Genomic DNA, 15,687 nt, shown 5'->3' with positions numbered 1-15,687 from the left:
AAGAACGGCAGACAGCTTCCCTAAGGGCACTCCCCTAAGCTATTCTTAGTGTTTGCTATTAATGCCACTCTCCAAGGTATTTCTGAGGAACCTCATTAAGTCACTACAACAATAACGTCCTAGTCAAAGGAAAGTTTACTATTGTACGCTTAGCCTTTAAGTAAATACAGGAATAAAGACATCTTTCCCATGTGAACAGTTAAGGCTTATCATTTTTCCAGATGAATAGGGTTTTGATTAAACTACTTCTGTAAAAAGCTTGGAGATAAAGTGTTTCATTTTACAAGTTTGACTGAGGAAAACACACTAAGGGCTCAGATGTTCTTCGTAAAAACAGGTTTTCCACGATTAACAGATACGCTTTTAAGAGTCAGTTTCATACACACTGTATTTTTAACCACCACAGACTAGTCACTTCTTCTCAAAGCCACTTGATTCTGACAGCCTCTAAGGAAAGCACTACCTTGGTTGTTTCTAAAGCCAACTCAGGAAACTTTAGCTGACGTTTCAAACCTGCCAAGCAGAGCAAAAAGAGCTTACAACAAGCATTTCCAGTTCTACATTACGCAACCTAAATGTTATAACAAGTTTTTTTTTTTTCAGATTTAAATGCAAAAGAATTACAGAGTCTTCAAAAAAGATAATATACGATGCAAAGTACTAACCAGAGCAGTCAGCAAAAAAAGGCGATATTTAAAGCAAGCCGGGGGAGGGAGGTGGGAAAGGAGGGGAAGAGAGATTAAACAATAATGTGCAAATATATGAACAGATTAAGTGTGTCGGAAAAAAAAAGGGGGGTGAGGGGAAGGAAGGAATATTTTACCAGCAGTTCCCTTTGGAAATCATCATCTTATGCATTTACAACAGAAGGTACATTGTCACCTACCAGGAAGTCAGCTGCCTTTTTTGAGGCTCAGAAACTACCAGTTACATTAAAGATAAATCAGCTTTCAATAACAAATCTTTCCAGGGTATGTTATTCCTTATAGGGGACAGGAAAAAAACCCAATCAAACCACCTCACACTGCTAAACCAAGGCACAATTCTCTTTTAAATTGCTCAACTGCACAGTTTGCTCTGTAATTAAACACAACTGCAGGATGTACCAGTAATTCCTCCTCAGATAGGGATGATGCTCCAATATCCTATAAAATAAATACAATTAGATCTGTTCAGTATTAAACTTTGGTGTCCAACATCCAGTCTATTAAAAAAAGATTGTTCACTTCAAGATTTAAGGTGAACTTGTCGGGTCGACACATGAAGACTTTTCATTCAGTCAGTCCTTGGTTTTAGATTTATAGATCCAAACACTATTTCCCCCAAAACCCTCATGGTCTGTCACACAGCTAACTTCTTGGTCTTCCTAGCCTTTACTCCTATTAGATATGTCCAACTGTTCAGAAAGAGTGTGGCTGAACCAACTAAACCAACGCCACCACTCAGCATAACTGTTCCCAGCGCTGTGCCAATTCCTCAGTGTCACAAACAGCAAGTTCTCCTGCCAGAGAGCTGCCTTGGTGTGCAGGGGCCTGAAAGGGACCTTGGCTCCTCTGCTGTCATTGCTTCAGCTTTTGGCCTCCAGTACTGCAAACTGCTGGTAGCTTATATGTAAGTGGCTGTATTGCATTGTAGTTCTGAAGCACTGAAGTGCTGCAGCTGGCTTTTGTTCTCCAGTTATTTGGCATTCACAGGATCCTCTACCTCATACTTACTTTTTAAGGATAAGATGATGAGGCAACTGCCCTCCTAATATTATGGTTAAACTATAGGTCCCCTATAGTCTAGGGAAGGGAGACACAGAAGCAAAGACAGCACAGATGCACAGATTTAAGTAACTTCTACTTTCAAACTTATGATCAACCACTAAAAGTTTTGTGATCAAAAATTAATTCTTATCATTCCACCCAGTTCTCCTATCATCTAGAATTTCTTAAATTTATCTTTATATTGGAATTTGCTTTTTAAAGCATCACATGCCTTATGTTTCATTACACACAATGGCATTTAGAAGACCAGATCTACTACAAATAACTTTTATAGCTTATTAACTGTAGGAAACAGTCCTCAAAAAACAGACACCAGTGTCATCATCCATTTCCCAGACCAAAGGACTCTCTAAATAGCACCAGTTCAGGTCCCAGCTATGTCATATACAACTCTTCTTCATCACTCCTGTACTGCAAATTACAATAGGACTTGACTGTTCAGTTTTTCTATTTACTTCCTGCACTGACTTCTTCTACAGAAATCTACCATGAGACAGTCACTAAAACGTTCTTAATTTAACAGAAGTCTGCTATTAAATAAAAAGCTAGTTCATAACATCTTCAGAGATGAAATATTCAACATCACTGTAGTGTTCTGTAACACCTGAACATGTGTGCATTATGGAGGGGAAAAATGGACTCACAGCAGTGTGCAAGAATTAATCAGCTGCACATAATTTTACGCTGGTTAACTCACTTTGACTAGCAAGCATTTTGTATGTCTGTTTCAAACACACCTACAGGACTACATCATCTGTGGGGTCAGAGGTTTATTATAGTAGGCAATATAGGAGGGTATTATTATTTTCAGCTAGGAAATTAAGATCTGCTGTCATGTGCAGTATCTGGAAGGCAGCTCTTCACAGGTTCCCAAGAAAGCAGCTGGCAATTTCAAATTTGTTTCCAGGTCTCAGAACTGTTATCAGCTTTAAGAGTATGCTTGGCATTTTCAGACAAGAAGGAATAAACATATGAGACAAAGAGGTAACACTCTCTCACAAATCCACTTCATTCACACCAGGATGTGCTGATAGTTTGTCAACACCGGACAAGCTCATGCATACATATAACCTAATGCCAAGAACGCTGCAAAATCTGATGGCAATTCTAGGGTGCGTTTCTTAGATACTGTGCTATTAGAAGCAACTTTCAGCCCGCAGCAGTTATCCAGCTGCAGCCTTATTATCTACTTGGCCCACTTTAGAGCCTTCAAAAGTCCTGGAGTCCTTGCCTTGGTGATAAGGGCACTAGAGTGCAGGGCAGCTGCTCGGAAAGAATGGCTTCTTCCAAGACTGCAATGTCAGTGTTGCCAGGATGCTTCCACAGTAGCCCAGCTCATCAACACTTCCATCATCGCACAACAGGAGTAACCACCTCCTCTCCTTCCAGTTTTGCTGCTTGTTTTCTAAAAGCAAAATGGGAGCGTGGGGCATTATATGTGCCAAATTTTACCCAAGATACCCAGTTTATCCTTTAAATGGCAAAGACGATTTAACAGGTAAAACTAAATCTAGATTTACACTGGCTTTTACCCCCCTTAAAAAAAAATAACTCATAAATAAAACCCAACCAACCAAGCCTGCCTCCCCCCCCCACCCCCCCCCCCCCCCCCGACATCACCAAGTAAAACCCCAAACCTTGCAACATGAATGCGTAATTTGATTTTTTTTTATTTGGATGTTTAGCCATCATTTCCCAAAATTAAAGTAGGAGTTGCCCCCGACTCATTTCTTTGAATTGTTATGGTGCTTTTTTTAGCTGACAGGTACATGAACTGTCATATTGAGTGACAATGAGTGACAATATAGTCATAATCCTGATGAAATTTAATGAAAAACACTTCTGCAATTAACTATCTATTATCATTTAAAAAAATAAAACTGTATCATGCAAAACTGCTACTTGAGGGAGTGCAAAATTAGAAGAAAGATCAGGACTAAACAGTATGAAAACAGCATGTGTTTGGCACCTTTTTAAATGACTACTTCCTTATAGCGTGGCAACAGTATTTAACTTCAGTATAAAAGTATTATCATAGGCAAGTAAGAGTTAGTGTTCCTCTTCTGACAACTCTTCAGATGTTCTCTATGACTAAGGGAAATGTCAAGGAAAAAAAGTTACACTCTAACACCCGAATCTTTAGAAAACCACAGTACTTGTTCAGAAGCAGGCTGGTATTTTTGTGAACTTTAAAGAATTAAATTTTCCACTGGAGTCAGAGGAGGAAGAATGGAAGATAGCTTCAAAATATTTTTAAAGAATGTTCTGTGTGGGTAGCAGAAGAACAACATCATTGCAATTAGATATGGTACTTCTAAGAACATACCAAGCACACCTAAATTTCACACAGAGAAATTTCAAAAGCATTTAAAAATATATACTAATAGGGATCATAAAAGGAGCCACAGAAAAGACAGGATTTTCCCTAAGTCACTGCAATTTTGATAAGATTACTGTCTAATACACTGTAATTTTCTCAGGCATGTTAAGTTAGCAATGTACTGGATACTGTGATAAATTATATAACCCATATATGCAAGCATACTACAATATAATCAAATACAGCTTTTCTAACAGTCAAACACCCTGTCTGCAAAGTTCATGAAACTTCCTACATGACTAACCCTTTCATTGCAGCAACCACGCAACAGCAACACAAGGGCTGAATGACTTCGACTGCCAGTGGCAGTATCTTGGCATTTAAAAAACCATCTGACCTAATCAGAGATGCCTCAAGGCAATTTTGCTGTTGAAACACTACTGGTAATAAAAACCACAGGCATTTAAAGCTTTTGAGGTACTTCACAGCAAAGCTTTCAGGATGCATTTAATTTCTTTGTTTATATGCCAAGAACACATCTGTTCTGACTGAAGACGAAAAAGGACCAGTATTAGAAAAGAACTCCCGAAACCATTATAACTTCCTGAATACCAAAAGCAACTTTTTTGTTGTTGTTGTTTATGAACTTACACTTCAATTAAAATTGCTGAAAACCAATGTGGTTCTGCATTTCCTTCTATCTCCTGCTTTCCGCCCCCCCCCCGGAAATTGTTGGGTTTCACTTTTTTCAGCAGGGAAGATGAAAGCTTCATCCTTGCCGTCTAACACTGATAAGAGCAGAATTTTATTTTGGCAACTTACTAAAGAAGAAACAAGAGACATAACAGCATCTCAAGTAGTTAATTAAGAACAATCTCTCCTGAAATTGTCTCCTGTGAAGAATTACTGCATTTAATCTGCTATGGACAAGGTTATTAGAATTGTATTTAAAGTTTGTTTGCCATATACCAAAGAAAAACAAACAGAAAAAACCCAAACAACTTTTAAAATGTGTTCAGAGTTATTATACACTTCTCAATCACCTTCTCCCTTCACTCCTTTCTCAAGAGAAAAATACCTGACTCCTGATGTGAAGACTTTATTCATGCCTAATAGGTGGGCTCTTTTCAGTGTCCTTAAATTACATGCTGCAATGAGGCGTGAACATGGGCCAGCAGCGTTTTTAATAGAAGTCACAATGATTTAACCTAGTCTCTGATCCGATTATTCTTTTCGTTATACAACCCCAGGCAAGAGTTATTCATACTTTCCACTGCCTGCAACAGCAGCTGTTTCACTATCACCCTGGAGCCCCAGGAAAATTCAAGCCCTTAATCACTGTTTCCATTAGGCAACCAACCTTTGCTATCAGCTTGATACGGTATGGCCAAAGTGCCAAGTAGTCTAACTACAGGAAATTGATTAAAAATATCCACCCTGTAAAAAAGTGTCCACATACCTCAGAAGCTCGACAAATACCACTGATTCCCTCTCACTTACACAAGCCATTCACATGAGCTTTCGCCAGAATATTTCACAAATACGTATGTTCTGCTTGACACAAAAAAACTCATTATTTAGTATCACAACCTGCAAGAAATACACATTTTAGTTATTATCTTTTCTTCTTTTGCCCATATTTAATTTCAGTCTCCTCCCTTAACTGGGCAAGACAGTCTGCAACATGCAAACATACAATTTCTAGACAAAAATCAGGACTAGAAGTAGCCTCAGCTTTCTACAGTACCAGATGCATTAGTACTGCAGCTTACTTGCAAAGCTACCAGCTCTGAATAATTATCAAAATTCTACAAAGAAATAACAGAGCTGGGAGTTGTTCTTAACACATTTTATAACATATGTTATCTATGGGTTTTGTGTTACACCCTCCCTTTCTTATATTTTCATTAGAAGCCCACAGATATGTTTTATTTACCTGCATTATGAACGACTTCTTCACTTACATAAACTAGAGTTAAAAAAAAACAACAAACCAAACACCAACAACCAAACCCAATTTGTTATTAAAATACAGCCTGGGTCTTCTGGCAATTCACCAGCTCAGTTACCCTGTCTCCTTATCGCTAGAGAGAGAGGAAACAGTACGTCTAGGAAAAAGAGAAACAATTATCCATGCCCTTCAGCCAATTTTTATTTGAAAAGCATCCTGATTTTTAAGAGGTCTTTTCATCCAGACAGTCCTTCGTTTTTAAAATAGGCCTAAAACTTCATAGAAGTTTCCAGAATGGTATTTCGTCAAGGAAAGAAAAGAAAGTATGATTTTGTTTTACTCACCTATACAGCATCTAAAAGTCAAAGTCTTTTTTTTTCTTTTAAACATACCAAGATTTTTATTGTTTGTTTTTTTTTTTTAAGTGTGATACAGACACACACATATATATATCAATTCATTTATCAAACAATCCTCATCTCTCCGTGATCTTCACTCAAAGTCATCATGCATTTCAGCAAACTTAGAGCTAAAAGATAGGACAGACACTTATTACAGCATTAAGCTTTTACAGCAGTTTCTATGCATGCCTCAAGAAAGCAGCTTCTTAATAGGGGAACTACAACGTAGCTTCCAGGAGAGAAGTGCCAAAAGCACCTTGTCCTTCTCCATGCCAACTGTCTGCCAAATGACTCAAGTTTATACCATCAGAAACATCCTTCAGCCAGGCTGAATAAAGATAGGAAAAGCTAATTGCAATACTTTCAACTCCTACTTTACTCTCACAATCAGGCAGTTTGGTCACACTTACTACTCCCAAGACCACTGCTGCATCAAAGAGATAAACTGTCTCATAGTTTACAGTGTTTGCAGTGTATGTGTTACATTTTCATCATACTTTCTGTACTTCAGGAACAAGTAACTAAAATCCAACTCATTAGGTTTGCCATTGATTCTCAGCTCAATAGCCAAGACTGCATCTTCCTTCCAGGAAACCAGCCAGCATCAAAATCACTCCAAAAAAAAGAAAACCTCAAAAAGGAAAAACAATCAAATTCCAACTGTTAACTTGAACTGCCTGAAAAATCTGTGAAGAGCAAAGTTTATCTTGGACAATGAAGTTACATTTCTGTAAATGAAATCCACTGCATACTCTATGAGAATTGACAGATCTGCTTTTATGAGTGGGACCAGTAATAAATAATGACTCGCATACTTAACAAAAACCAAGAAAGCCATTCTAGCTTTCTCTGGATGCTTGGAGGAAGAAGCAAATGGTATAAAGCCAGGTAACTATTGACTACGTAGGCTACTCTTCTCCCATCTAAACCTGGCAACAGCACTTCACAAACTGAGGATTGTGCTTCACCGATACTACTCCTTTTTTTTAATATATGGCTCATGGAACTCCCAAGCATTCTAGGACAATGACTTCCACAGTTTAATTATGCATTAAATGCATAAAAAATGATTTTTAAAATTTTATTTTAGACCTCAGACCCAACTTCAGATTCACTGATGACAGAGGATATTTCAGCTTCACTAATGCATTTCCAGCACATTTTATGAGACAAATAAGAATACAAACATGCTGCACAAGGGCTCACTCCCACACCTCCCCTCTCTAATGGAAATGACAATTCTGTAGACTACAAATTTTGGTAGAACTTGATGGAGACCAAGTTTCATTGGGCACTGGGTTTTGTTGGCTTGTTTTTGGTTTGTTTTTGGGGGTGTTGTTTTGGTTTTTTTTTTCTTTTTTTCTTTTGAGGGGAAGAGACCTTTCCTTTTTTCTTTTTTTAAGGAAAAAAAAACAATGAAACAAAAAGAACCCTGAAAATCCTTCATAAATACCAGACAGTATTCATGCAGTAATTCATGCAGCAATTCATATGCATGAATGATCTCTTCACTCTTAAAAATACAGTTTCCCTTGAAGGTAGGAGCAGGTTCTGGCTATCTGAATGGAAAAAACTGTAAGCAATTATAAAGTCATTCCTAGCTGGTTTTAGGTCAGAGGTGTCTAGAAACCTCTCCTCACAAAGTTAAGTCCTTATATCACTGACAAGAGTCTCAGTTGGGTCCACCCCTCAGATACTTCTATAAGCAGCTGTATCAAGTCTTGAGAAAAAAAAAAAAAAGAAAGCCAAACAAACAACAGAAAAACCCAACACTCCCCCCCCCGCCAAAAAAAAAGAAGAAAAAAAAAAACATACAACAAAAAAATCCACCCACAGAACACAAAAAAATCCCCAAACATACAAAGAAAACCCACCCATAGTCTCATGTTGTGGTTGTGGGACTTCTGTTTCACCAAGCTGAAGTCTCAGTGAATACTGGGGCTTCTGAATTATTTCACATTTTTTTATAAATTAGTACACAGAAAATATTAGCTAGCATCACCCACTGTTCCTTCACATTGTTTTACCTGCTACTTTGGTGTCAAAACAGCAGTTAGATTATTTATCAGAAGATATAGCAACAGTAGCAACAAAAGCTTAATTTCCCTCACTAACTTGAGAAACATCTCCATGAAAAATCTGAAGTGCAGAACCATGCTTTGGACCTGGTCATACTTGGAACAAGAGGAAAAAATCCAAACCAACTCCAGTTAAGAGTACCCAGCATACCAGCTGTGGAAGGTGGTGCACCTTTGTTAGAATACTATTAAAAAAACAAAACAAAACAAAACCAAATTGGGTACTTGATACCCAAACCAAAACCACACAACAAAACCACACATCCAGATCTCCAGTATATTTTCACACATATAGGCACAAAACTGAAACCATTTCTATTTAATTTACCATACATGAACTTTGTGTTACCACTTTTAAATTACTTTCCTCGTTCTACATTTTCAATTCTTTTGACATTGTTATGACACTGAAAAGCATACTGCTTATTAATGACCAATATTACTTAGAAATACAAGTTTATAAACATGGCTTACCAAAATTACTTACTCAACTGTACACGTTTTAATAATAAGCTGCTGCAGAATTAAGCTTTCTGTATGATTGCTGGTGAAAAGACTGTCTTAATCATTTTATTACTGATTATGTTACCAATAGGTGTTTGGAATAAGTTCTAAGGCAGTATCACATCTAAGAATCTGTAGTTATTTTCATGTATTTCTTTTTACACAAGTGTGTATATGCCAGTATTCCTAGAGAACAAAGCTAAATTTATTCCTAAAAAAAATTAAAAAAAATAAATAAATTAGATAGCAAAGATCATAAGGAAATGCACTCCATAGCATTCTAATGTACACAATACTTGTTAGTGTGACCAGAGCACAGTGATTTAAACTAGACAAAGTTCTTCCAAGTTTCCATTTGATTCTCCAGGAAGATTAAAGCTCTTAATCTTGTTGTAGCACATATCTTGCCTATGATCTTTTTTCATTACTTTGAGCTAATGATTTGAGCATTGGATCACATGGAAATATTTTTATTAATATCTCAAACATCTATGCTATGACAATTTTACAGTATGTTTTTTATTTGTAAGTGTTTTTAAGCAGCCCAGCAACCATCTTGTGGAGCATTACAGAAATTGCTTCTAAACAATCATAAATTCAACTTTACTCTTACTTTCATGCCATTTGCATGACTTAGCATGTTATATAAATATTCTATACTTCCATTTTATTTCTACTAATAAAGGTATTTGCAATAAAATAGAATGATCATAGAATAGAATGTTCATAGAACAGAATGATCAGCACACTGTAAGCACTTAGATAGTATTTGATTTTTGACACAGAAATAAATATATTGTTATTTTCACCTGACCTAGGAGACCTACAGAGAGTTAAACTGTGAAATAGTACACTCAAAGCTGCACCATGAGGATTTTCTGTTAGCACCTTTTTTTATCAAGGCCTCAATTGGTTATGATGCACTCTGAAATGCATTGAGCACAACAAAGAGCTACAGAAATTAAATTAATTCTCTCTCCCCTTGTGAAATCAGCCTTTCTACTACAGTTTAATGGTATTATCCATACTTCCACAAGAAGAATAATTAAGATGTGGACAATAGTGTAAGGAAGCCATTTAAATCACTATTCAATGCTTCAAAGTCCAAGCATAGGAAAAGAAGCAGTCAAGCACTGCTTGATCAAAAACTTCTATACTATACAGTCTCTTTAGATCCTTCGCTAGCTTAAAATAGAGTATTCAGCTCTAAACTTATTCAAATACCTTTGTGATTTGAATTTTGTTGAAGTATTTACTTGAAATTTATTCAAATCACCTCTCAGCATCCCACACAAGACCTGGAAAGGAGCAACCAGAAAACCTACTCTGGGTTCACGGGCCAAAAGCAGCTATTCAAGCAAGAAGACTGAAGACACCACCCTTAAACTAAACAGACACACTGAGATTGAATAGAACTTTAATACTTGATAATATGTAGAACGGTATTCATATTTATTTCCATTTTCTTATTAAGGCATAGGATAGAAAGAATGGACAAAAAAGCCCCAGAGGACAGCACAGTCACTAAGCAAACTACAAGCACCTCTTCACTTTGAGTGTATAAAGTGTGTAGCTTCTGTCTTCAAAGTGAGGAACTCTCTCTGCGTATTTCACCTCTCCATGACTACTGCTAAGGTTTCCATACAGAATGTAGATACAGTATCAAGTGTTAGAACGCCTCATATGAGTCATAAAATATGCCATCTTTTTAGACAAAAAAGATTTTTTTTTTTTTTTTTTAAATCTAAAAAAAGGCAGGTGAAGCATAGCATCCCAGTGACTCTCAAGAGTTGTGTTTGTCCTCAGATGCAGAGATACGAACATGCTCTGCTTGTGCGCTTGGCAAACTGGATGCATCCCAGGAGCCATAAAATTGCATTAGCGTGGTATTATGGTCTACTGTAACATCAAAGATTATTATGCCAGAGATAGCATTATATTTATATGGCTTCCAGGCTTAAAATCACCCAGAAATCTGCCTTAACCTGTTAATACCTGCAGAATAAATCTGCATCATCTGAAAGTACAGGAGCTAAATAATTCCAGAAATTTTATTAATAAAATGTTCATAATACAAGTTTTCTCCATTTTTTTAAAATGATCCTTAATCCTTTTACTGTTCAGTGTAAAAACAGGTTATTGGGATATGATTTTGAACAACAATCTTAACCCTGGGCTTTTCTGGAAAGCAATAGGATATAAAGAACTATGAACGTTGTCACCAAAAAAAAAAAAAAAATTATTTGAGATAAACACTGGAAGAGAAATCATGAAAATCTTCAAAATCTAAGCAGAATAGTATAGATGCCACTAAGTAATTTTCACATTCCCCATTAGGAACTTTTTGACAGAAACAGAGCTGTGGTCACAAAAATACAAACACATAAAAATATTTTTTTGACATTTACTTGAATGATTTATTTTTTTTTAACGTGATCTAAGAGGATTAACAAGGCATGGGACTGAGACAGGAAGAGATTATCAGAAAGCCCATGTATTGCTTTGTAAAGAAAGTTTTGCAAATATTCCTGAGAAATTTGACAAGCTTCCGGTAAAGCAGAAGAAATCTCTAAGGATCTGAAAAATCCAAAATACATTCAGCACCTCATTATTAGTCCAATAGGCTCTAAGTCAATTAAAAATTGCTAAAAGCATGGGTCATTTAACAACAGCTTCATTTTCAGATCAGTTCACAACAAGTTTTTCTGTACTAAACCTATGTAAAATTCTACTCTTCCTTTACCTTTAAAGCTATGATAATCACTAACAAGATTCAATACACCTGCCATTACAGCTTTTCTCTTGGTTATACTACTGGAGAGATTTCTGACCTTATTTAGACCCTATCTTCAAATACAATTGTAATCTTCCTTTTTTTGTTAATAAATAATCGCACTCTGTTTCACAGCCAGTTCTACTTTTGCTTGCCATTGGAGGTTACCTCAGGACACAGACTACTGTAGGAGACTGGCTCACTCCTACTGCTGGTGCACTTAAAAGCAGTCAAGATATTTAAAAATCCGTCTTTCAGCGAAGTTTTCCCTAACAGACTCCAGCAAGAAACTATTACTGTGATATAACAGCCTGTTTTCAGGAGTTATCTATGAATGTAAGGTTTTGTTAATTAGGGGAAAACTCTGCCACATTCATTAGTTTGCAGTAACCTGCAAGGTTTAAAACATCTGCTAAAGTAATTTAAGGAACTCAACCCATTCTAGGGAAAACTATTTCAACAAAAATCCTTCAGCTCATTCTTTTCTCAGCAGTCTAAAGTTGAATTCTTTCTAGATACTCTTCATCTTCCTCTTTTTACTCTACACAAATTACATGAGTGATACTTGTCTACAATTAAGCTGAAATGGAAACCTGAGAGTCAGAATAGACCTAGGTAACCTACTTAGCAAGAGACTACCAGGGCATAAATGAAGTTATTTAGCCCCCCCCGTGGCTGTACTCAGAACTTTAAAGTCATCAGTGAAGTATGCCACATCCCTTCAGGATTACAAAACAAAAGCAAGTGTATTACCTACTGGACTTGCCACTTGACAGTACATGGTCTATAAAAAAACCCGAGTGTCCTCTAATGACATAAAAAGGCTCTTAAAAAACGAACACCAGTTGAGGAGGTTTGAAATATGCAAAAGCATAATTGCTGGCTCTGATAATTAGCTACTGACACTTTTTCCTTTTTTTTTAAATGAGTTCACAGGCATTTATTTACAATAGATCAAACTCATCTGTATGAGGAAACACTGCTTTTCTGTAAGATTTAAAATCTCTTAAGCACAGAGTTGACATTAAAACTATCAAAAAGCTGGGGGTTAGAGGCAGAGGACATTTCAGGAAATCAGAACAGTATTTTTCCAAGGTAATTAGCCAACCTAGGGATCAGATAAAGGGTTTTCATTTAAGATAACTTCTTTTATACCAGTGAAAACAAAAAGGGATGTGGAATCTATCTGTATTCTTCCAACTGTGCTTCAGAAAAACTTGAGAGTAAGTACTCGGGTGTTCTCTGGAAGATTTTGTAACTGACATTGAAAAACTAGCCAGGTATTTAAGCAAGTCACATTCTGATGAGAATAAAACAGAGAACAAACTGTAACTTGCTGGAACTATTACCTTACTTGGCAGATGATCTACTTTTAAAAGACTGATCGCAAATCTGAAAATTTGTCAACTGTGACATCAACAGCTCAAAAGAAAAAAAAAAGGAAGAGCAATAACATCATAACATCCAATCAGCATCTCAAGTGCCAATCACTGAAATCACTGTTTGGGAAGGAGGAGGGCAAACCAGAAACTGCTGCTGTCAGCCATCATCTAGCTGTCCTATCTCACCTTTGATTGGATCAACCCTCCTCAAATAGGGCAATCCAGGATTACTAAGGGGCTTACTGAAGGAAAAAAAAAAAAACAACCAACAAACATTAACTATATAGACAAGGTATTTTAAGAGTATTACATACACTGGAAAAAGTAAGAAGTTCACAAAACAGAAGAAAACACACTGCACATATCAGAATTCACAGAATATTTATAAAACACTATGTCTGGTTATCTTTTATTTTACAATACCTTTACTTGTTCCTTTATTATCACAAAGTTCCACACAATCATTTGCTTACACTGGTAAGGGCAAGTTTGATTTTTCTGTATACGTTCCAGCCTTAGTGCCTCATACTACCTTTTCTCTCTTTGCAACTGCCTGATATTTAGCCAACAGAACACATTAAACATATCCATCCATGAATTTGCCGTTTTCTTCCACAGCAGTCACACATTTCCAAAGAGTTAGCTTTTGACATCTTCATAACCATATTAACTGAAGCTAAATTATATTTTTCAGCGGTTGCGATTCAGTTAGCAAAAACTTGGGCTATATTTTCAATCTATTAAAAGTCTATGTATACCTACCACATCTATAAAACACCAAGTCCAAGCACCTCAATATTTCTGGGTATTTTTTTTATAAAACTTAAGAAAAACTTTTCTTCCCTCATGGATATAAGTATTTATTCAATTTCAAGATAATTCTTCCATTCTTTGCCTTAGGAATTTAAATTTTAAAAGCCCCAGCTATGCTGCAGTAACAGTGCATGCTTTCATCCATGGTTAAGATAACACAGTTTATGCCGAGATGATTAACCTCGAATTAATTTGCTACTATTTTAAGTAATCTGCATTTTTCCCTGCGGCAGCTCCTGGCAAGGAAAATAAAGAATTAGTTAAAAAAAATTTTTATTCTGGTGTTAAGGATATATAAGACTTTGAACAAAATTAAATGTCTGGAGAGATTCTTTGGCATCGAAACAAAGACAGAAATGGTTCAGCTACCTCTGGGTCTTGCATGGGGTTATGCATCTACCTTTGTCATCCACCTAACTACTGTTTTAAAACATGTACTTCATGGTCACAAAAACTTATTTGAGAAAATATTATTAGTACACGCAACTGATGACACCACACAGAAGTGATTATATGCGCTTTCCTAAGCACACCTGGAGAGAACTTGGATGAAAATACATAGGGTAAATCCCAAGAAAGGTGCCATTCCCACCACACCTCCAGGTGCTCGAAGCAATATGAAGTGTATTGCCACTGAAAGTTACATAACCTTAGAAAGTAACTGGAACACAACATAGCTGCATCTCCTATTTTCAGCTCATTTTTAATGCATTATAACTGTTAGCAGGGTTGAGCTGTTGGACTACTACTACAACTCAAGTTGTTTCTCACACAGAGACAGTCTATTACTTCAATAGGATTTTAATACAGTACAATTACCGACTAATTTTTCAAGCCCTTTTCATTTAATTTCAATCTGTTTAAAAACCAAGTATCTCCATCAGCACCCAAGTCACTAGAAAATAAGAGCTTGATAGCAAAACTAACTATAAAAAAAAAAGGGGGGGGGGGGAAATCAGCTTCATTCATTCTTTAATTCTTGCTAGGGCTTGGAAAAATGAAAGAAGGATGAAAATAGAAAAGTGATTTGATGATTCTTCCTCAAGAAGGCCACAGACAACAGGAGAAGCAATTCTGAAATATTTATATCTACTTCTAAAACCTAGAGCTGTGGCTTACTTCAGGCAGTTTACGGTACTCCTATGACAGCTGCTGTTACCATTCTCTCCTCTAGAATGACGGTTCGTAATTTTGATTGCCTTTTAAACATAGTGGTCCTCAAGGCAGGCAAACGCTAGAGACCTGTGTGTGCTACCCAACAACTCCCTCTGCCTGTAGGCCGGCGGCTTCTGCGTCTACTTGGACCCCTGCGACCAACTACCTGCCTGCCAGCCTCCCGTGTCTCCAAACGCTGCCTTATGCCTCGTAGCTCAAACGCCTTCGGATGCATCAATAAACCACACGTCCTCGCTGACCCATAAACGCAAGGCTCTCAACTGTGGTCGCAGGCAGGGGTTATTTCCCTCCTCGTCTATGCCCCTCTCTACTCTGACCTACGGGTTCAGGTCAGTGGATCCGCCGGACTAAGCCTCTGGATCAGACCCGAGGACAGAGACCCGGGAGAAGACTTTATACGGGATGCCGGTGGAGGGGCCGGCCGGCCGGGCTAGAACCGCAGCGCCTCCACACACTCGCTCCGCGTCCGGAGTGAGGGCGGAGACGCAGAGACACAGCCTCGCTTCCCCACACACACTTC

At 37.2% G+C, this 15,687-nt stretch overlaps 1 protein-coding gene and 1 long non-coding RNA gene across 2 annotated transcripts in view; both read right to left on the bottom strand.

The window, feature by feature from the left end:
• The window catches only part of RCAN1 (regulator of calcineurin 1), a 40,072-nt gene that overhangs the window by 23,708 nt on the left and 677 nt on the right, over positions 1-15,687 (bottom strand). The window lies entirely within an intron of this gene.
• LOC133269393 (uncharacterized) lies at positions 12,703-15,581 on the bottom strand. The gene is made up of 2 exons (XR_009743440.1): positions 13,288-15,581; positions 12,703-13,026 (listed from the first exon to the last, which is right to left on the bottom strand). It is a non-coding gene; the product is annotated as an uncharacterized LOC133269393 (long non-coding RNA).

This window comes from Pezoporus flaviventris, unplaced genomic scaffold (assembly GCF_033815535.1).
Source record: "Pezoporus flaviventris isolate CSIRO_AGI_PZ_B2104156 unplaced genomic scaffold, CSIRO_AGI_Pfla_v1 ptg000015l, whole genome shotgun sequence".
Classification (NCBI taxonomy): Eukaryota; Metazoa; Chordata; class Aves; order Psittaciformes; family Psittacidae; genus Pezoporus; species Pezoporus flaviventris.
This window is presented reverse-complemented; position numbering and strand designations above follow the sequence as displayed.